The following is a 24,613-nucleotide window of genomic DNA, read 5'->3' on the forward strand; positions in this document are numbered from 1 at the left end:
GTGCTGTGCCTCTGAAGTGGGAGAGCCAACTTCAGGACACGGGTCCACAAGAGACCTCCCAGCTCCACATAATATCAAGCAGCGAAAATCTCCCAGGGATCTCCATCTCAACACCAGCACCCAGCTTCAGTCAACGACCAGCAAGCTACAGTGCTGGTCACCCTATGCCAAGCAACTAGCAAGGCAGGAACACAACCCCACCCATTAGCAGAGAGGCTACCTAAAAACATAATAAGGCCACAGGCACCCCAAAACACACCACCAGACGTGGACCTGTCCACCAGAAAGACAAGATCGAGCTTCAACCACCAGAACACAGGCATTAGTCCCCCCCACCAGGAAGCCTACACAACCTACTGAAACAACCTTAGCCACGGGGGACAGACACCAAAAACAACGGGAACTACGAATCTGCAGCCTGCAAAAAGGAGACCCCAAACACAGTAACATAAGCAAAATGAGAAAGCAGAAAAACACACAGCAGGTGAAGGAGCAAGATAAAAACCTACCAGACCTAACAAATGAAGAGGTAATAGGCAGTCTACCTGAAAAAGAATTCAGAATAATGATAGTAAAGCTGATCCAAGATTCTATTTCCCAGATCCACAATCTTGGAAATAGAATAGACAATATGCAAGAAACAGTTAACAAGGACCTAGAAGAACTAAAGATGAATCAAGCATCGATTAAAAACACAATAAATGAAATGAAAAATACTCTAGATGGGATCAATAGCAGAATAACTGAGGCAGAAGAACGGATAAGTGAGGTGGAAGATAAAATAGTGGAAATAACTGATGCAGAGAAAAATAAAGAAAAAAGAATGAAAAGAACAGAGGACAGTCTCAGAGACCTCTGGGACAACATTAAACGCACCAACATTCGAATTATAGGGGTTCCAGAAGAAGAAGAGAAAAAGAAAGGGACTGAGAAAATATTTGAAGAGATTATAGTTGAAAACTTCCCTAATATGGGAAAGGAAATAGTTAATCAAGTCCAGGAGGCACAGAGAGTCCCATACAGAATAAATCCAAGAAGAAATACGCCAAGACACATATTAATCAAACTGTCAAAAATTAAACACAAAGAAATCATATTAAAAGCAGCAAGGGAAAAACAACAAATAACACACAAGGGAATCCCCATCAGGTTAACAGCTGATCTCTCAGCAGAAACTCTACAAGCCAGAAGGGAGTGGCAGGACATAATTAAAGTGATGAAGGAGAGAAACCTGCAACCAAGATTACTCTACCCAGCAAGGATCTCATTCAGATTTGATGGAGAAATTAAAACGTTTACAGACAAGCAAAAGCTGAGAGAGTTCAGCACCACCAAACCAGCTTTACAACAAATGCTAAAGGATCTTCTCTAGGCAAGAAACACAACAGAAGGACTATACCTACAATAACGAACCCAAAGCCATTAAGGAAATGGGAATAGGAACATACATATCAATAATTACCTTAAATGTAAATGGACTAAATGCTCCCACCAAAAGACACAGAGTGGCTGAATGGATACAAAAACAAGACCCATATATATGCTGTCTACAAGAGACCCACTTCAGACCTAGAGACACATACAGATTGAAAGTAAGGGGATGGAAAAAGATATTCCATGCAAATGGAAATCAAAAGAAAGCTGGAGTAGCAATTCTTATATCAGACAAAATAGACTTTAAAATAAAGACTATTACAAGAGACAAAGAAGGACACTACATAACGATAAAGGGATCGATCCAAGAAGAAGATATAACAATTGTAAATATTTATGCACCCAACATAGGAGCACCTCAATACATAAGGCAAATACTAACAGCCATAAAAGGGGAAATCGACAGTAACACAATCATAGTAGGGGACTTTAACACCCCACTTTCACCAATGGACAGATCATCCAAAATGAAAATAAATAAGGAAACACAAGCTTTAAATGATACATTAAACAAGATGGACTTAATTGATATTTATAGGACATTCCACCCAAAAACAACAGAATACACATTTTTCTCAAGTGCTCATGGAACATTCTCCAGGATAGATCATATCTTGGGTCACAAATCAAGCCTTGGTAAATTTAAGAAAATTGAAATTGTATCAAGTATCTTTTCCGACCACAATGCTATGAGACTAGACATCAATTACAGGAAAAGATCTGTAAAAAATACAAACACATGGAGGCTAAACAATACACTACTCAATAATGAAGTGATCACTGAAGAAATCAAAGAGGAAATTAAGAAATACTTAGAAACAAATGACAATGGAGACACGACGACCCAAAACCTATGGGACGCAGCAAAAGCAGTTCTAAGGGGGAAGTTTATAACAATACAATCCCACCTTAAGAAACAGGAAACATCTCGAGTAAACAACCTGACCCTGCACCTAAAGCAATTAGAGAAAGAAGAACAAAAAACCCCCAAAGTTAGTAGAAGGAAAGAAATCATAAAGATCAGATCAGAAATAAATGAAAAAGAAATGAAGGAAACGATAGCAAGGATCAACCAAACTAAAAGCTGGTTCTTTGAGAAGATAAACAAAATTGACAAACCATTAGCCAGACTCATCAAGAAAAGAAGGGAGAAGACTCAAATCAGTAGAATTAGAAATGAAAAAGGAGAAGTAACAACTGACACTGCAGAAATACAAAAGATCATGAGAGATTACTATAAGCAACTCTATGCCAATAAAATGGACAACCTGGAAGAAATGGACAAATTCTTAGAAATGCACAACCTACCAAGACTGACTCAGGAAGAAATAGAAAATATGAATAGACCAATCACAAGCACTGAAATTGAAACTGTGATTAAAAATCTTCCATCAAACAAAAGCCCAGGACCAGATGGCTTCACAGGCGAATTCTATCAAACATTTAGAGAAGAGCTAACACCCATCCTTCTCAAACTCTTCCAAACAATATCAGAGGAAGGAACACTCCCAAACTCATTCTACGAGGCCACCATCACCTTGATACCAAAACCAGGCAAGGATGTCACAAAGAAAGAAAACTACAGGCCAATATCACTGATGAACATAGATGCAAAAATCCTCAACAAAATACTAGCAAACAGAATCCAACAGCACATTAAAAGGATCATACACCATGATCAAGTGGTGTTTATTCCAGGAATGCAAGGATTCTTCAATATACGCAAATCAATCAATGTGATACACCATATTAACAAGTTGAAGGAGAAAAACCATATGATCATCTCAATAGATGCAGAGAAAGCTTTCGACAAAATTCAACACCCATTTATGATAAAAACCCTGCAGAAAGTAGGCATAGAGGGAACTTTCCTCAACATAATAAAGGCCATATATGACAAACCCACAGCCAACATTGTCCTCAATGGTGAAAAACTGAAACCATTTCCACTAAGATCAGGAACAAGACAAGGCTGCCCACTCTCACCACTCTTATTCAACATAGTTTTGGAAGTTTTAGCCACAGCAATCAGAGAAGAAAAGGAAATAAAAGGAATCCAAATTGGAAAAGAAGAAGTAAAGCTGTCACTGTTTGCAGATGACATGATACTATACATAGAGAATCCTAAAGATGCTACCGAAAAACTACTAGAGCTAATCAATGAATTTGGTAAAGTAGCAGGATACAAAATTAATGCACAGAAATCTCTGGCATTCCTGTACACTAATGATGAAAAATCTGAAAATGAAATCAAGAAAACACTCCCATTTACCATTGCAACAAAAAGAATAAAATATCTAGGAATAAACCTACCTAAGGAGACAAAAGACCTGTATGCAGAAAATTATAAGACACTGATGAAAGAAATTAAAGATGATATAAATAGATGGAGAGATATACCATGCTCCTGGATTGGAAGAATCAATATTGTGAAAATGACTCTACTACCCAAAGCAATCTACAGATTCAATGCAATCCCTATCAAACTACCACTGGCATTTTTCACAGAAGTAGAACAAAAAATTTCAAAATTTGTTTGGAAAAACAAAAGACCCCGAATAGCCAAAGCAATCTTGAGAACGAAAAATGGAGCTGGAGGAATCAGGCTCCCTGACTTCAGACTATACTACAAAGCTACAGTAATTAAGACAGTGTGGTACTGGCATAAAAACAGAAAGATAGATGAATGGAACAGGATAGAAAGCCCAGAGATAAACCCACGCACATATGGCCAACTTATCTTTGATAAAGGAGGCAGGAATGTACAGTGGAGAAAGGACAGCCTCTTCAATAAGTGGTGCTGGGAAAACTGGACAGGGACATGTAAAAGTATGAGATTAGATCATTCCCTAACACCATACACAAAAATAAGCTCAAAATGGATTAAAGACCTAAATGTAAGGCCAGAAACTATCAAACTCTTAGAGGAAAACATAGGTAGAACACTCTATGACATAAATCACAGCAAGATCCTTTTGGACCCACCTCCTAGAGAAATGGAACTAAAAACAAAGATAAACAAATGGGACCTAATGAAACTTCAAAGCTTTTGCACAGCAAAGGAAACCATAAACAAGACCAAAAGACAACCCTCAGAATGGGAGAAAATATTTGCAAATGAAGCAACTGACAAAGGATTAATCTCCAAAATTTATAAACAGCTCATGCAGCTCAATAGCAAAAAAACAAACAACCCAATCCAAAAATGGGCAGAAGACTTAAATAGGCATTTCTCCAAAGAAGATATACAGACTGCCAACAAACACATGAAAGAATGCTCAACATCATTAATCATTAGAGAAATGCAAATCAAAACTACAATGAGATATCATCTCACACCAGTCAGAATGGCCATCATCAAGAAATCTAGAAACAATAAATGCTGGAGAGGGTGTGGAGAAAAGGGAACACTCTTGCACTGCTGGTGGGAATGTGAATTGGTACAGCCACTATGGAGAACAGTATGGAGGTTCCTTAAAAAACTAAAAATAGAACTACCATATGACCCAGCAATCCCACTACTAGGCATATACCCTGAGAAAACCATAATTCAAAAAGAGACATGTACCAAAATGTTCATTGCAGCTCTATTCACAATAGCCCGGAGCTGGAAACAACCTAAGTGTCCATCATCGGATGAATGGATAAAGAAGATGTGGCACATATATACAATGGAATATTACTCAGCCATAAAAAGAAACGAAACTGAGCTATTTGTAGTGAGGTGGATAGACCTAGAGTCTGTCATACAGAGTGAAGTAAGTCAGAAAGAGAAAGAAAAATACCGTATGCTAACACATATATATGGAATTTAAAAAAAAAAAAAAATGTCATGAAGAACCTAGGGGTAAAACGGGAATAAAGACACAGACCTACTTGAGAATGGACTTGAGGATATGGGGAAGGGGAAGGGGAAGCTGTGACAAAGGGAAAGAGAGGCATGGACATATATACACTACCAAACGTAAGGTAGATAGATAGTGGGAAGCAGCCGCAGAGCACAGGGAGATCAGCTCGGTGCTTTGTGACCGCCTGGAGGGGTGGGATGGGGAGGGTGGGAGGGAGGGAGATGCATGAGGGAGGGGATGTGGGAACAGATGTATATGTATGACTGATTCACTTTGTTATAAAGCAGAAACTAATAAAAAATAAAAAAATAAAAAAAATAAAAAAATAAAATAAAAAAAACATGGAGAATATCAGCAGAGAACTGGGGTCTATGAAATAAGAGTTCAATGGAAATGGAAAAATTTTTTTAAAAAGGTAAGTGAAATGAAGAGCTCACTAAATGAATTTAATAGCAGAGCAGAAAAGAGAGCATTTGTGATTTGTAGTATTAGTAGAAAATATCTATACTTAAAGCAGATATAAACATGATGACAAAATACACCAAAAAAAAAAAAAAAAAAGCAGCTACATGGCACATTTAGAAAGGTTTAATTTAGATGTAAAAATTTGGAGTCCAGAAAAAGAGAGTAAGAGAGAAATGGGGAAAAGCTATAAATGATATTGAATGAGAATTTCCAAAAACCTAATATAAAAGCTGTGAAGTTACAGATTTAAAGAACCTCAAATAGGATGAAGGGGAAAAAAATCACAGGCAGGCATCTCATAGTAAAACTGCATATAATTCATGACCAAAAGAAAGGGGAAAAGTAGATATAGTGAAGTTTAAAGAAAACTCACATTTCCTCCACAATGAATAACAATCAAACTGACAACTGACTTTTCAATGGAAAAGATAACAGCCAGAAGACAATTGAAAATAATCTGTATAATATAGGATTTATCTGCTCCTTGAATGTTTGGTAAAAACGTGTCTCTAAAGTTGCCTGGGCCTATGTTTTGTTTTCTGGTAAGACATTAAACCACTGATCCAATTATTTAGTGGGTGTAGGACCATTCAAGTTCTCATTCTTTTTCAGTCATTTGGATACACTTTGGTACAAGTTTCATCTCTTTCATATATCTTTCAACATTTTAAGCATAAAACTTCATAATATCCTCATATGTTTAATCTCTGCCCATCTGAATTATCTCCCTGTTCAATGCCTGCTGTTATTTATTTGTGTCTTTACTCTTTGTACATTGAAAACTCTCAGGAAAGAATAACCCATTTTGTTAGTTTTTCAAAGAGACAGCTTTTAACTGTTATTCCTTTTTATTTTACACACATATTCTACTTCACCATTTTTTCTCCTATTTTTACTTCTAATTTGGCTTCATTCTGCTGTTCTTTATCAATGGCATGATTTTGACAGTTAACGCAATAATTTTGATTCTGACTTATTTTCCATATTGGCTTTGTCTTGTTCTATATCTTGTGAAACACAACATGTCAATTCTAACTATTACGTAGAAGAGCAAAATGCCAAGAAGAGCCTAGGCATTCTTGAAGACGAAAAACAAATTGGGAAGGACAATGCTAAATTCAAATGATGCTTGTGTAACATTGGTACTGGTGTAGACAAGAGACCAATGAATGGACAAGCCCACCTATACAAGGAAACCTGATTTACAATATGACCTGGTGGAAATTGTAAATCTCTGAGGAAAAGTAGAATATTCAAAATCCAAAATACAAAAATGAAATCAATTCACAAGCAGATTTTAAAATTTAATATAAAAAGTAAAACCGTAAAAAATTTAAAGAGTGTCTTTATGACTTTGAGACTGGGAACGATCCCTCTACAGTGACACAAAATGCACAAACCACAGCGAAAATAATGAATAAATTTGACATTAAGTATAAGAATTTTGTTTATCAAAATATATAATGGAAAAAATAAGCCACAAACTTGGAGAAGATATTTCTATTACAAAGAAGTTCTATCTAGATTACATAAAACACCTCTACAAATCAATAAAAAGGCAGAGGGGGGAAGAAAATTAGGCAAAAGGAGAAAAAAGGAGTGGAAAGGTCTCCAAACCTATAATATATTATTAGTAATGAGGAAAATGGAAATTAAAACCACAACAAAGTATGACAACTCATGAGATTGACACAACTTAGAAGTCATATAATGAGAAGAGTTTTCTAAGATGTAGAACACTGATAACTTTTATTTGATGCCGATGGTTCAGTAACTTGGAAACGGTTACATTAACTTTTAAGCAGAATGTGTATATCAGATAATAATTTTTACTCCTAGGTATAAACTTGGGAGCAGTGGGTTTCAAACTTTAGCATGCATGGGAAATGCCAGAGGACTTGTCTTGTAGACAAGATCTCTGGGCCCCACCTACAGTTCCTGGTTCAGCAGGATTGGGGTGGGGCCCGAGAAATTCATTTCAGCAAAGATTCTAGGTGATGCTGATGCTACTCTCCAGGAACTACATATTGAGAGCCATTGCTCTAAAGTCTTGCACATGTACGCCAGATGAAATGTACAATGTTGACAAGACCACTTTTCATAATAGCTGAAAAACAAGCAAACCAACAAACAAAAAACCCCAATCAAGCCTGCAATCAATTCAAATACCTTTCTGGAGTAGAATGGATAAATAACTTAGACATAAAGTTATATATCATACAGAATGAAGATATCTGAAGGTCACACTTTGACCACATGGACGAAGGTCAAAAACAATACTGAGTGAATTAATTTGTAAGTCACAGAGTAAGACTTCAAAGTATTACACAATTCCTTTATAAAATCTTAAAAAATCAGACAAAACTGAATTACACTGTTCAAGATAGATACAAAGGTGGTAAAACCACAATGAGTAAATGACACACATTCAGTGTTACCACTACTTCTGGGGATGGGGGAAGAAGGATTCAGTAATAAAAAGGCAGAGGAAGAACTCTAAAATAATGGGAGGGGGGGACCTTCAAGATGATGGAGAATCAGTGCCAACCAGCACTCACCAGCCAGAGAGGCTTGTCTGCTCACCCGCTGGGACGGGTTGGGGCTGGGAGCTGAGACTCCGGTTTTGGAGGTCGGATCCCAGGGAGAGGACTGGGGTTGGCTGTGTGAACTCAGCCTGAAGGGGGCTAGTGCGCCACAGCTATCCTGGAGGGAGTCCGCGAAAAAGTCTGGAACTGCCTAAGAGGCAAGAGACCATTGTTTCAGGGTGTGTGAGGAAAGGGGATACAGAGCAGCACCTAAATGAGCTCCAGAGATGGGCGCGAGCTGTGGCTATCAGCTCTGACCCCAGAGACAGGCATGAAACACTACCGCTGCTGCTGCTGCCACCAAGAATCCTGTGTGCAAGCACAGGTCACTATCCACACGCCCCCACACCCCTGCCGGAAGCCTGTGCAGCCCGCCACTGCCAGGGTCCTGTGATCCAGGGACAACTTCCCCGGGAGAACACACGGTGCGCTTCAGTCTGTTGCAATGTCACGCTGGCCTCGAGGCCACCGCAGTATCTCCCCGTATTCCAATTATGACTACTGTACCCCTCCTTCCCCCTGGCCTGAGTGAGCAAGAGAACCCTAATCAGCTGCTACCTTAACCCCCTCCTGTGTGGGCGGGGAACAGATGCATGAGGGCAACCTACATGCAGAGGTGGGGCCAAAACCAAAGCTGAACCGCAGGGGCTGTGCGAACAAAGAAGAGAAAGGGAAATCTCTCCCAGTAGCCTCAGGAGCAGCAGATTATATCCCTACAAACAACTTGATGTACCCTGCATCTGTGGAATACCTGAACAGAAAACAAATCATCCCAAAATTGAGGTGCTGAACTCTGGGAGGAACCGTAGAATTGGGGTTTGCTGTCTGTGACTGACTAGTTTCTGATTTTTATGTTTATCTTAGTTTAGATTTAGCACTTGATATCATTGGTGGATTTGTTTATTACTTTCGTTGCTGTCTTCTTCTTTTTCTTTTATTATTACTTTTTTATTTTAATCATTTTTTTTTCTTTTCTTTTTTTCTCCCTTTACTTGTGAGCCGTGTGGTTGACAGGGTCTTGGTGCTCCGGCCTGGTGTCAGGCCAGAGCCTCTGAGGTGGGAGAGCCAAGTTCAGGACATTGGTCCACAAGAGACCTCCCAGCTCCACGTAATATCAAATCGCAAAAATCTTCCAGAAATCTCCATCTCAACAACAACACCCAGCTTCACTCAAAGACCAGCAAGCTACAGTGCTGGACACCCTATGCCAAAAAACTAGCAAGACAGAAACACAGCCCCATCCATTAGCAGAGAGGCTGCCTAAAATCATAATAAGGCCACAGACACCCCAAAACACACCACCAGACGTGGACCTGCCCACCAGAAAGACAAGATCCAGCCTCATCCACCAGAACACAGGCACTAGTCCCCTCTACCAGGAAACCTACACAACCCACTGAACCAACCTTAGCCACTGGGGACAGACACTAAAAACAAGGGGAACTATGAACCTGCAGCCTGTGAAAAGGAGACCCCAAACACAATAAGATAAGCAAAATGAGAAGACAGAAAAACACACAGCAGATGAAGGAGCAAGGTAAAAACCCACCAGACCTAACAAATGAAGAGGACATAGGCAGTCTACCTGAAAAAGAATTCAGAATAATGATAGTAAAGATGATCCAAAATCTTGGAAATATAGAAAATGCAAGAAACATTTAACAAGGACCTAAAAGAACTAAAGAGGAAACAAGCAATGATGAACAACACAATAAATGAAATTTAAAATACTCTAGAAGGGATCAATAGCAGAATAACTGAGGCAGAAGAATGGATAAGTGACCTGGACAATAAAATAGTGGAAATAACTACTGCAGAGCAGAATAAAGAAAAAATAATGAAAAGAACTGAGGACAGTCTCAGAGACCTCTGGGACAACATTAAACGCACCAACCTTTGAATTATAGGGGTCCCAGAAGTAGAAGAGAAAAAGAAAGGGACTGAGAAAACATTTGAAGAGATTATAGTTAAAAACTTCCCTAATATGGGAAAGGAAATAGTTAATCAAGTCCAGGAAGCACAGAGAGTCCCATACAGGATAAATCCAAGGAGAAACACGCCAAGACATATATTAATCAAACTATCAAAAATTAAATACAAAGAAAACATACTAAAAGCAGCAAGGGAAAAACAACAAATAACACACAAGGGAATCCCCATAAGGTTAACAGCTGATCTTTCAGCAGAAACTCTGCAAGCCAGAAGGGAGTGGCAGGACATATTTAAAGTGATGAAGGAGAAAAACTTACAACCAAGATTACTGTACCCAGTAGGAACTCATTCAGATTTGATGGAGAAATTAAAACCTTTACAGACAAGCAAAAGCTGAGAGAGTTCAGCACCACCAAACCAGCTTTACAACAAATGCTAAAGGAACTTCTCTAGGCAAGAAACACAAGAGAAGGAAAAGACCTACAATTACAAACCCAAAACAATTAAGAAAATGGAAATAGGAACATACATATTGATAATTACCTTAAATGTAAATGGATTAAATGCTCCCACCAAAAGACACAGACTGGCTGAATGGATACAAAAACAAGACCTGAATATATGCTGTCTACAAGAGACCCACTTCAGACATAGGGACACATACAGACTGAAAGTGAGGGGATGGAAATATTCCATGCAAATGGAAATCAGAAGAAAGCGGGAGTAGCAATTCTCGTATCAGAAAAAATAGACTTTAAAGTAAAGACTATTACAAGAGACAAAGAAGGACACAACATAATGATCAAGGGATCAATCCAAGAAGAAGATATAACAATTGTAAATATTTATGCACCCAACATAGGAGCACCTCAATACATAAGGCAAATACTAACAGCCATAAAAGGGGAAATCGATGGTAACAATCATAGCAGGGGACTTTAACAGCCCACTTTCACCAATGGACAGATCATCCAAAATGAAAATAAATCAGGAAACACAAGCTTTAAATAACACATTAAACATGATGGACTTAATTGATATTTATAGGACATGCCATCCGAAAACAACAGAATACACATTTTTCTCAAGTGCTCATGGAACATTCTCCAGGATACATCATATCTTAGGGTCACAAATCTAGCCTTGGTAAATTTAAGAAAATTGAAATCGTATCAAGTATCTTTTCCAACCAGAACTCTATGAGACTAGATATCAATTAGAGGAAAAGATCTGTAAAAAATACAAACACATGAAGGCTAAACAATACACTACTTAATAATCAAGTGATCACTGAAGAAATCAAAGAGGAAATCAAAAAATACCTAGAAACAAATGACAATGAAGACACGACGACCCAAAACCTATGGGATGCAGCAAAAGCAAAACCTATGGGATGCAGCAAAAGCATTTCTAAGAGGGAAGTTTATAGCAATACAATCCTACCTTAAGAAACAGGAAACATCTCAAATAAACAACCTAACCTTGCACCTAAAGCAATTAGAGAAAGAAGAACAAAAAAACCCCAAAGTTAGCAGAAGGAAAGAAATCATAAAGATCAGATCAGAAATAAATGAAAAAGAAATGAAGGAAATGATAGCAAAGATCAATAAAACTAAAAGCTGGTTCTTTGAGAAGACAAACAAAATTGATAAACCATTAGCCAGACTCATCAAGAAAAAAAGGGAGAAGACTCAAATCAATAGAATTAGAAATGAAAAAGGAGAAGTAACAACTGACACTGCAGAAATACAAAGGATCATGAGAGCTTACTACAAGCAACTCTGTGCCAATAAAATGGACAATCTGGAAGAAATGGACAAATTCTTAGAAATGCACATCCTGCTGAGACTGAATCAGGAAGGAATAGAAAATATAAACAGACCAATCACAAGCACTGAAATTGAAACTGTGATTAAAAATCTTCCAACAAACAAAAGCCCAGGATCAGATGGCTTCACAGGCGAATTCTATCAAACATTTAGAGAAGAGCTAACACCTATCCTTCTCAAACTCTTTCAAAATATAGCAGAGGGAGGAACACTCCCAAACTCATTCTATGAGGACACCATCACCCTGATACCAAAACCAGACAAAGATGTCACAAAGAAAGAAAACTATGGGCCAATAGCACTGATGAACATAGATGCAAAAATCCTCAACAAAATACCACAAACAGAATCCAACAGCACATTAAAAGGATCATACACCATGATCAAGTGGGGTTTATTCCAGGAATGCAAGGATTCTTCAATATACGCAAATCAATCAATGTGATACACCATATTAACAAATTGAAGGAGAAAAACCATATGATCATCTCAATAGATGCAGAGAAAGCTCTTGACAAAATTCAACACCCATTTATGATAAAAACCCTCCAGAAAGTAGGCATAGAGGGAACTTTCCTCAACATAATAAAGGCCATATATGACAAAGCCCAGCCAACATCGTCCTCAGTTGTGAAAAACTGAAAACATTCCCACTAAGATCAGGAAAAAGACAAGGTTGCCCACTCTCACCACTCTTATTCAACATAGTTTTGGAAGTTTTTGCCACAGCAATCAGAGAAGAAAAGGAATACAAATCGGAAAAGAAGTAAATCTGTCACTGTTTGCAGATGACATGATACTATACATAGAGAATCCTAAAGATGCTACCAGAAAACTACTAGAGCTAATCAATGAATTTGGTAAAGTAGCAGGATACAAAATTAACGCTCTTAAATCTCTTGCATTCCTATACACTATCAACAAAAAATCTCAATGAGAAATTAAGGTAGCACTCCCATTTACCATTGCAACAAAAAGAATAAAGTACCAAGGGATAAACCTACATAAGGAGACAAAAGACCTGTATGCAGAAAACTATAAGACACTGATGAAAGAAATTAAAGATGATACACAGAGATGGAGAGATATACCATGCTCTTGCATTGGAAGAATCAACATTGTGAAAATGACTATACTACCCAAGGCAATCTACAGATTTAATGCAATCCCCATCAAACTACCAGTGGCATTTTTCACAGAACTAGAACAAAAAATTTCACAATTTGTATGGAAACACAATAGACCTTGAATAGCCGAAGCAATCTTGAGAAAGAAAAATGGAGCTGGAGGAATAAGGCTCCTGGACTTCAGACTATACTACAAAGCTACAGTAATCAAGATGGTATGGTACTGGCACAAAAACAGGAATATAGATCAATGGAACAGGATAGAAAGCCCAGAGATAAACCCATGCACATATGGTTACCTTATCTTTGATAATGGAGGCAAGAATATACAATGGAGAAAAGACAGCCTCTTCAATAAGTGGTGCTGGGAAAACTGGACAGCTACATGTAAAAGAATGAAACTAGAACACTTCCTAACACCATACACAGAAATAAACTCAATGGATTAAAGACCTAAATGTAAGGCCAGAGATTATAAAAGTCTTAGAGGAAAACATAGGAAGAACACTCTACGACATAAACCTCAGCAAGATCCTTTTTGACCCACCATATACAGAAATGGAAATAAAAACAAAAATAAACAAATGGGACATAATGAAACTTAAAAGCTTTTGCACAGCAAAGGAAACCATAAACAAGACAAAAAGAGAACCCTCCAAATGGGAGAAAATATTTGCAAATGAAGCAAATGACAAAGGATTAATCTACAAAATATACAAGAAGCTCATGCAGCTCAGTATCAAAAAAACAAACAACCCAATCCAAAAATGGGCAGAAGACCTAAACAGACATTTCTCCAAAGAAGATATACAGATTGCCAACAAACACATGAAAGGATGCTCAACATCACTGATGATTACAGAAATGCAAATCAAAACTACAATGAGGTATCACCTCACACCAGTCAGAATGGCCATCATCAAAATATCGACAAACAATAAATGCTGGAGAGAGTGTGGACAAAAGGGAACCCTCTTGCACTGTTGGTGGGAATATAAATTGATACTGTCACTATGGTAAACAGTATGGAGGTTCCTTTAAAAACTAAAAATAGAACTACCATATGACCCAGCAATCTCACTACGGGGCATATACCCTGAGAAAATCATAGTTCAAAAACAGCCATAGACCACAACGTTCTTTGCAGCTCTATTTACAATAGCCAGGACATGAAACCAACCTAAATGTCCATCAACAGATGAATGGATAAAGAAGATGCAGCACATATATGCAATGGAATATTATTCAACCATAAAAAGAAATGAAATGAGCTATTTGTAGTGAGGTGGATGGACCTAGAGTCTGTCATACAGAGTGAAGTAAGTCAGAAAGAGGAAAACAAATACCATATGCTAACACATATATATGGAATATAAACAGAAAAAGTGGTTCTGAGGAACCCAGGGGCAGGACAGGAATAAAGACGCAGACATAGAGAGTGGACTTGAGGATATGGGAGGGGGAAGGGTAAGCTGGGACGAAGTGAGAGAGTAGCACTGACATATATACACTACCAAATGTAAAATAGATAGCTAGTGGAAAGCAGCCGCCTAGCACAGGGAGATCAGCTCGGTGCTTTGTGACCACCCTAGAGGGGTGGGATAGGGAGGGTGGGAGGGAGACACAAGAGGGAGGGGATATGGGGATATATGTATACATATAGATGATTCACTTTGTTATACAGCAGAAACTAACACAACACTGTAAAGCAACTATACTCCAATAAAGATGTTTAAAAATAAATAAATAAAAATAAAATGGGAATTTTCATTTTTTAAGTTGAGTGGAAGTAAACAAGTGATTCTTATTCTTTAAAATGTACACGTATGTGCATAGTTTTATCAACTCCCTTACATATACAATATATTTTATAATAAAATTTTTATGGCAGGTAACATACCAGAGGAAATAATGGCTATGATTTTGCACTGACCTAGGAATGCCTTCCAAAGGCTTGGAATTAAGCGCTCCCAAGCAGCCACTCTATTGTTTTACAACTGCTATGAAGGACAAAGAGCTGATTTTGAAAGTGAGGAAGGCCAGGATGGGTGATAAAGAAGAAAAGGAGGAAAGACACCAACGAAACAACACACACACACACACACACACACACCAAAACTATGATGGGTACAAAATTTGGGGGTGATGCCGAGGTCCTGAGCAGCAGTTGTCAGTGTGCTTTCCTCACTTTCTCTACTATCGGCCTTGGGAATAAACGAGTAGCAGCATTCTTCCTAAAAGTCCCACCCCCATGACCCCTGACACCTCTCCCCCACACCTGTACAAATTCCTCTGTAGTCAACAGTGTTTAAAAAAAAAATATCTGCTGTCTAATGCATTTGTAGACACTGCACAAACATAATAGGACATGCAGGTTTTTTTTTTTTTTAACTCTGTCAAAACTTACTACTTGATACTTTGTTTCCCCATTTTATCTGAGAAGGAGGATACAATTTGTTTTCCCATATCAGATATATTAATGTGTGAAACACTGCTTATTTTACATCAGTTTCAGAAATGGTAGCTACTGTCATGGGTTACAGACCCAGATGCCCACAGGGGTCAGGGTAAAATATAAAGTACAGGAAGCCCGGGTGTAAGACCATAGGGAGCGCTGGGGACCAGGGTGCGCTCAGATTGTAAACCTTCTCCAAGGGGTCCACCCCCTACTCAACTTTAGCTGACTGTCATCATGTGAGATTAGGTCTGATGTTACCCAGTATTCTGATTTTTCAAAAATTCATGACAGGAGTGAACTACAGATGCATGCAACTTGGATGGATCTGAAAGCCATTACGCTGAGTGAAAAAAAAAGTGCATTTCAAAAGGTTACATAATATAAGATTCCTTCTGTATGACATTTGTGAAGTGACAGAATTATGGTGATGAAGACAGATAAGTGGTTGCTAGGACTAGAGTTGGGGGTGTGTGAACATTAAGGGGCAATAAGAATGAGCTTGTTTGTGATTATAGAACTTTCCTAGGGACACAGGGAATAAGGCATTGAGAAGGAAAACAACAGACCAGTTCGTGGAAAGACCTGTATGTCATGGTAGTAAGTTGAAGATGTGATCGTAAACTAAATGATAAGTCTTTAATGGATTTTTTAAGAGAATAAAAATAAAAGGATCAGATATTTAACTAAATAATTCTAATAGCAAATTACCCTTAATTATGGGAATGGGGTAAGGAAATGAGAAACTGAGAAAAATTTTAGAAAGAAACAGCAATAGCCCAGGAAAAAGGGCAAAATCACTTTTCTCTGGGATGCTGAGGGGTATTTTACAGAGAATATAGGCTTTTGTTGGTTCTTTAAACATGGCTTGTATTTTGGTTAACCGCAGGGAATCAAGTGGGGAAATGCCATGGATCTTATGCCCAGTAACATTCAGCCACTTACCAGGAACTACATCTGAGTCCTGGACAAACTTTCAAGTCACTCCTTGTCCCTTTACCCCTTTTGGTTGCCCTCTAGAACTAGCCCATCCATTCCTCTCCCTGTTGGGGTTCTGATACTCAAGATCTGCTGTGTGGAGAGGAACATAGCTTCCTCCTAGATGTCTGACCCTCCAGCCTATGAGCACAGGGAAGCAGATAGAGCAAGCCAAATACCAACAGTCTCTCAAGTTACTAATAACATGTGACTTCTGTATATTTGTAATTACAGTCCTCTCAGCCATTCTCAGGTTTAAATGTCCATAATATAGAAACTCTTCCCCCCTCCCCCCAAATGTATGCTAAATTAATTTCTATGCAAGGAACCAACTCTTGCTTCAGAAATCCTTATCCATCAGAAAGCAACATGAATAGAAGACAGGCATGGCTGTGGTAGGCAGAATAATAGTACCCCAAAGATATCCACGTCCTATTCCCTGGACCTTGTGAATATGTTACACTGCAAAGAGAAATTAAGACTACTGACGGAGTTAGGGTTGCTGATCATCTGACTTTAACAAAGGAAGATCACCATGGATTCTCTGGTTGAGTCTAATGTAATCAAAGGGTCTTTAAAAGTGGAAGACGGGGGCAGAAAAAGAAATTCCGGAAAAGATGTGAGGGCAGGAGCAAGGTCAGAGCGATGCCATGTGAGGATTGAACCTTGTGCCCTTGCTGGATATGATGGAGGAAGGGGCCATGAGCCAAGGAATATGGGCAGCCTCTAGAAGCTGGAAAAGGAAAGGGAACATATTCTCCCCAGAATGGAACACAGCCTTTCCAACACCTTGATTTTAGTGCAGTGACACCTGTGGCAGACTCCTGACCTCCAGAACAGTAAGATAATAAATTTGTGCTGTCTTAAGCCACTCATCTGTATGGTAACTTGTTACAATAGCAATAGAAAACTAATAAAGTAGTATAATGTAAAAAAGGTGAACACGGGCTTCCCTGGTGGCGCAGTGGTTGAGAATCTGCCTGCCAATGCAGGGGACATGGGTTCGAGCCCTGGTCTGGGAAGATCCCACGTGCCGCAGAGCAACTAGGCCCGTGAGCCACAACTACTGAGCCTGCGCATCTGGAGCCCGTGCTCCGCAACAAGAGAGGCCGCGATAGTGAGAGGCCTGTGCACCGCGATGAAGAGTGGCCCCAGCTTGCCACAACTAGCGAAAGCCCTCGCACAGAAACGAAGACCCGACACAGCAAAAATAAATAAAATAAATTAATAAACTCCTACCCCCAACATCTTAGAAAAAAAAAAAAAAAAAAAAAGGTGAACACATCTAGGGAAATTATGAAAGGCTATCTAGACTGACCAGAAAACCAATTTTACACCTTTGGAAGGAACCACTGGGTCTAGGAAAGAAATTGTTTTTCCCAGTCCTTCCCAGTCCAGACTCCATCTAGAAGGAGGTAAGGGGAAAACAGCACCAATCAAGGAAGAATGACTTTGGCAAACCTCAACTCAGAGTGGGTCCAGAACTGTAGAGTCCTTTCCTGCTCTGACCCTCACTTTTCTCCCATCCTCTAATAAAACCTTTGTGCCTCTACATCATGCTCGAGTAACATATATAGAAAGTTTACCAAATCAACATTGATTAACCGCCTATTTTCTTGGGCGTCAGAATATACCACTTTTGGTGTTTATTTGGCATTGTCTTTGACTATTTCTACAAGACATGGAATGATCTGGTCACTTCATTGTGAGTTAAATCAAACCATGTGTCTTGCCTTCTCTCTTAGAGTTAGTTCATCAATTAGTTCTAGTTTTGTGTGAGAATGATTACAACTGGCAGTTTATTCCCAATACTTTTGCAGAAAGATACCTGGATTATGTGTTCCCTGCTTTTATTATCCTCTGTAACTTTGAATAAACAATGTATGTAATTTTCAAACTGCCAATGTCACAATAACACTAAACTGAACATTTCTAGAAGAATGTAGCTTATTCCATTCTGATTTTAGAGGAAGTCTATACATAAAAAGTCCATAAAATACTAATAGTAAGTATAAATTGGAGACTTTTAGACTGTATTTTTCTAGACAGAGAGTTTTTGTTGACATTTATTTTCCCCTTTTGACTGTATAATGGGATTTTTTTAAAACAGAAAATAAAATGATTCTAACTTGTATTTATGCATGCATTCCTTTCTAAATACATCATCATCTTTTCCCTCTTTTAAATATAAAGTATTTATTAAAATCCCACCATGTTAAGGTTTGTATCATGCTACCGTCCACTCTACACTTTACATTTCTTGATGATTCTACATAAATGGGAACAAGTCAATCACCTGTAGCCCAATAAAAATCCCCACACCACTCATAAAGGCAGAACAACTACTTTAAAAAGTAGAAAAGCACTAAACTAAATGAGACAAAGAAAGCATGTAATGTGCTGCAACTATTGGCTTTTTCACCCAGAATGATCATCATTCCAGGTCTAGAACCAGACAATAAATTTCTCATTATGTGTTTTTGCAAAAGCTAGTAATTGAGCAGTGGGAAGTCTGATTTTGGTAAATACACCTTTCAAAGCCATCAGCAAATTATCTGCTCTGATTAAAGGAAGAGAGGAAGAATCACATATTTATTCATTCCCCATAAAGCTGGGCATCTCGAGGAGGTCAAGGAAAAATTCCATTAAATGTACCAGTAAGTGTCTCACTTATTCCGGAGGTGTAATTGTTGGCACCGTGGGTACCCTCGGTGGGAGAAGCCTGACAGGGCTCTAATTGTACAAAGTGGACAGAGTGGACAAAGCATTCTCTAAAAGTGTTCTCTGACTTTGGTCACATGAACATCAGGCTGCAATTCTGACTAAAAACTTCAACTGAACACTTAAGACTTATTCCTTCATATTCACAGAAAGATTGGATCAGAATGAATACAGGAAAAACGCTCTGGGTAATAAAGCAAGTGTATCTAATTAGCATTAGCGCAGTGATGGAATAAAGCAGTTCACTGTATTAAGTTCCTCCACTTGCAGCTTTATTTCTGGCACTCAAAGAAGCAGGGTTGCAATATGTTCACATTAAGCCTGCAGTAGCTCTTTACATGTTCAGTGTGCTTAAAATAGACTAAGGTGCCTTAATTCGAGAACTCTCCCACAGGGGTTAGTGAGCGATGCTCTTTATAGCAAAGAACAATTCCCTTAGGAATCGGATCAAGAATGTCTTGGATGGTCTCCCATTACTCGGATAGACTACCTATTTGCTTAATCAAAAAGAAAATTGTGCTTGTATCAGAGCCGCACATCCTTGCCACTAAAAACAAAACTGATGCCAAGTTTGGATCTTCCTTTCCTTTAAAAATGCTCTTAGGAGACCTGAGTTTATTTTGATGAGGAATCCAAGCAGCTTTCCGACAAAGCTGAGACATCACTATAAACCGGGAAGGAACACAAAGTATGGTCTTTAAGCACGTATGTGCACACATACATACACACATACACTCACACACACACACACACACACCACTGACATTCAAACAATCTTTTGCTCACCAAAATAATAGTTCAAATCAAAAGCCAGCAAGTATGAATTCAATTTTGGCCTGTTATGTTTAAAATCTGTTGCATCATATAAGTAAATGTTCCCCAAACAACCACCAAAATTCCTGAAACAACAATGATCCTATTTAAAGATGCTGTGTGAATTTTAATGTTTTTCCTTTCAAACAAAAACTAATAAGTTTGATGACATGAATAGAAAATAAAGTCTTCCTCAGCTTTTTTAGGATCAGATTCATTTAAGCACAGAATGAAAATATTTTAAAAGGCCCTTTAAAATCCAAGAGGCAGATGTTCAGGTAAAAGCAAAGCCAGGAGACTGTTTATTTTAATAAAGCTATTATATGTGCTGCTCCGAATTAGGAGTGGCACTGAGACTAGGGCATGTCTAAACCATCACCACCTGTTTGCCCTGAAAAATCAATTAAAGTCACACTTTCATAGCACGGCCTTTCTAACCAATAAAACTTAGACAGCTTCACCGTGAGACTTGAGTTGCTCAGAGGGAATGTACTTGAAACCCAAACCCTTAGTCTCACATTCCTGCCCTGCTTGCATTCATATAAACGAACCACAGTAAAACTAGCCTTCAGGGGCAGTGGTAGAAATCGGAGGGAGAAAGAGAGGAAAACAGGAGAGAAAAAGAGGAGAGAAATTCTGACTTCTATTGGTTTCATACTGAGAATCATACCTCCTTTTGGTGAATTCCAATAATTTCTTCAAAGGCTCTTTTTTTCCCCCTTTTCTTTTTTTCTCTTCAGAACAGAATCCTGTGATACATTTTCTGTGCAGTAGAAGAGATCCAACTTTGCCAGTTGAAAGCAAGGGCAGGAAAGCCATCCCAAGTGTTTTAGTAATTAAACGAATATGCATAATGAACCATATGCCCAAAGGGCCTGTTCTTCATGTGGGCCAGATTTTTGTTTGAATTTTTAATTTTTATATACAGATGAAACATTCAGTGTAATCTACCAACAGTGCAAGGGAACATACAATAAGACGAAGTGCGAGGGACAGTCTACATAGGAGCAGGAATGAGAGACACTGGAGAAATTCTCTCCTGAAGATGTTGATTCAAATGTGTTTTTCCCCCTCTAGCAATAGTTCTCGTCATCTGCTCAGTCTTCAGGAGACACACATAACGCATACACTGACAGCTTTACACAATATGAGTAAAATACAGTGCCGTCAGCTGAAAAGTGTGAAAATCCCATGGGACAAACAAGGATTTCTTAAAAAAAAAAAATCCATCTACACCCATCATTCAGACTACCATCTTGAATTACAGGGAATCCTCCCAAGTCTCTTTTGGAAGCTACATAAATATATTGCAGGCTCTAGGCCACGTATATTAGCAATTTGAACCGATCTAAGAGGAATTCTTACCTCTCAATGACGCAACTGCGCATGGTGGGCAGAATATGCTCAGGGCAAAATGCAAGCTTGCCCTCCCCACTCCTACAGGAAGGCAGACTATGAATTTAACGAATGCAATATCGTATCTGTAACATACAGATTCCCGGGATTTCCTAAACTCCCATCATGGAAGAATTGGTAAAAGCTTCCTTCAAGCTTTTCAGTGTCATTTAGAAAATATTAAGTTAAAATCAAAGCAATGTAAGAGATACAGAGTCTGATAAAATTACTATCTCAGCTTCCAGACACCACAGAGGAATGAGTAAGCATTCTTTAATGCAGAGAGGAGAGGTTTTTAAAAATGTGTTTGCACAACATATGAAATTTATAATGATGGTCTGGACAAAGCTATCAGGCCTTACGTGTGGGTCAGTCTTGTACGTGTCTACTTCAGGATAAACATTTCAGAATGGAGTGTGTGTGTGTGTGTGTGTGTGTGTGTGTGTGTTGGTGGGGGAAGCAGCACAGAGGAACGCTGAAGTCCACTATTCTTTACTTCTTTAACGGAAATAACTTCAATGCAAAATGCCACACTGGCCCTTATGTCATTGAGAAAAGATTATGAAAACAAACCTAATCAAAAGTCAATGTGAAGCCTTGGATTTCTTTCAGCCCCCCCTTTTGAACCTGGATAGCTGTTGTTTTCACAATGTAAACACCAGAGATGGAATGCAAAGCATTTAAAGAGCAAGTCATAATGGAGCTGTAAATAACATCTCTCCTTGCTTTCACTATTAATTCAGAGTTTATGCCTTTGACACTGGCGAGGCTACTTGATCTAGTGGTCTCAGTGGAAAGACAGATAAACTTCAACTGCAGGCAGAAGACAAAAATTGACAAGGAGCATCACCTTTCCTGACTGTTTAAATCCTTTAAGGAAGTGTCGGAGCAATTAGTGAGGCAGTGTAATCTTTGCAGAGTGCATTAACACTCATCTGACCTCCCAGACAATAGATCAGACCTCAGACACATAATGCTTCCCTAAGGCTTTTTAGCCAGTGTATTTGATCTCTTAGTCACTGCGTGTGTGTGACTATAGGTATCGTCCATATAGAAGGCATTATTCATTAGCACTACTGTCCACTGGCTCCAACACTGGACGGCAATCAAGCAAAAAGTAGGAAAATCACCATAATCCACAGTATTCAGTATTTCCTGTATCCAGTATTTCCTGTATCTTTAAGATGGGGGGTGAGGGGGAGTCCAGACTTCTGGAAAGTCATCTTTCACCATTCTCTTATTATTTTTTAAAGCTACAGACTTCGCTCTGTAAAAGTGAATTAGTTACATTAATCGGAATAGGGCACTGATGAGCATCCAGTGTGTGTGACAGGGGTGGGGCGTGGAGGGGGGAGGCGACCTCCAAAACACTGGATGCTTTTTGTCTATAAAATGAACTTTGGAATAGATTTGTTGAGAAAAAGCACCATGGGTGATAAACAACACTGTGATATGCAAAAGAAGGCAAAGGGGGGAAATCAAATAAACTCCTTGCACTGCAAGCTTTTAAATCTTCATCTATCCTGCAGGTTACGCAGCAGGACACACTGGTAAGGCAATAACCTATTTCCTGATGAACACATCCTGTTCCAACTGCTAATCTCACAGTGGAAGCTTGGCTTTTACCATTCATTATAAACATTTTCAAGAACTGCTTACCACGATACATTTTTTAATGGATTAGATTTTGGTCAGTTGCTAACAGAGCACAGAATTGAATATCCTTTATGTGAAGGCAGCAAAACAGGTTTTCCGAGGGTCTGACTTGCTTTCCACTCTTCCCCCTCATGAGTAATTGGAATAGCAATTGAAACAGAATATTAGAAGGCTAGAAGGTTTCTTTTCTTTTCTCTTTTTCCCCCTCTTCTATTATACGAAATTCTGTATTCGACGGTACAGTATACAAGACCTTATTCGTTTTGAACTTCACCATAAGACTTAGTGAAATGTTCAGGAGACAAAGACTGAATTTCACGTAATTTGCTCAAGACCATCACAGTTGTCTGTTGATGACACTCAACATCTAAAGCCTAAAGCATTTAAACCAAAATAATTACATTTTCTAGAATCAAGGCAGTTCCCCTTGAAAATGTACACTGCAAAGGTTTTTTAAATGAGGCTACATGAAAAGACGAGAGCTGAAAATTAGCTTTATGTTTAAGCAAATCACTTTAGAGTTTGCATCTTCGAACACAAACTTAAGAAAAAATGGCAAGTGAAAACATACATTCACAATAAGCAATTTAAGAACTTTTGAACCTCAACTAGCAGGAAAGAAAGATCTACTGAATGTTTTAACTTTGCTTGAAGAAAGCCTAATATCTAAAATAAAATAATTGAAAAAGTGTTATCATATCCACTATGCAATTTCTAGTGTTTTCAAACAAACTGTTTATGTTGTCTTTTTATTGCTGGGTAAAATAAATAGCTTTCAAAGAATTTGTGATTCCTCTCAGATTAAAACTAACCTTCAACAATTAGCTAAGGAAGGAAATGTTCTCTGGAAGCAACTGATTTGATACTCTGATACACAAGCAAACACTGACACACATACACCCACACAGCACTACCCTTATACAACTTAATACTCAATAGCAAAAGATTTTATGAACCTAACCAATGGCACAGGCATCAAATTTTAGCTATATGTTAAAAAAAGTAAAATAAAAATTAAAAAAACAGGCTTAAAATGGTTATTTGCCATATAAAATCTGTACCAGCTTGGCAATAACCTAGATCTCATCTCTTGTGCATAAAGATGAACACGCCATAAAATATCTGAGAAAATTTTTATAAAAACAGAGATTACACAACATGGAAATTTGAATTTTTTCTAATGTAACGATTTCTGCTTGTAGATGATTGTATCAAATTAAAAATAAATTACTGAAATTAAAATCCCCGAGAAACAGTGCACAGAAATTTACTTTGGGATTTTTATCATTTATGAGATTCTATCGCCACCTGCAGGACTGTCTTTAAGTAAACTCCAGCAATGGAAAGGCTATTTGCTCTCCCTTCTCTTTTCTCT

General features: G+C 38.4%; 1 protein-coding gene across 5 annotated transcripts in view; it reads right to left on the reverse strand.

Annotated features, from left to right (window-relative positions):
* Nucleotides 1–24,613, reverse strand: part of MCTP2 (multiple C2 and transmembrane domain containing 2) — a gene marked incomplete at both ends in the record, with an annotated part of 197,884 nt that overhangs the window by 50,552 nt on the left and 122,719 nt on the right. The window lies entirely within an intron of this gene.

Source organism: Hyperoodon ampullatus (assembly GCF_949752795.1).
Source record: "Hyperoodon ampullatus genome assembly, chromosome: 3".
Classification (NCBI taxonomy): domain Eukaryota; kingdom Metazoa; phylum Chordata; class Mammalia; order Artiodactyla; family Ziphiidae; genus Hyperoodon; species Hyperoodon ampullatus.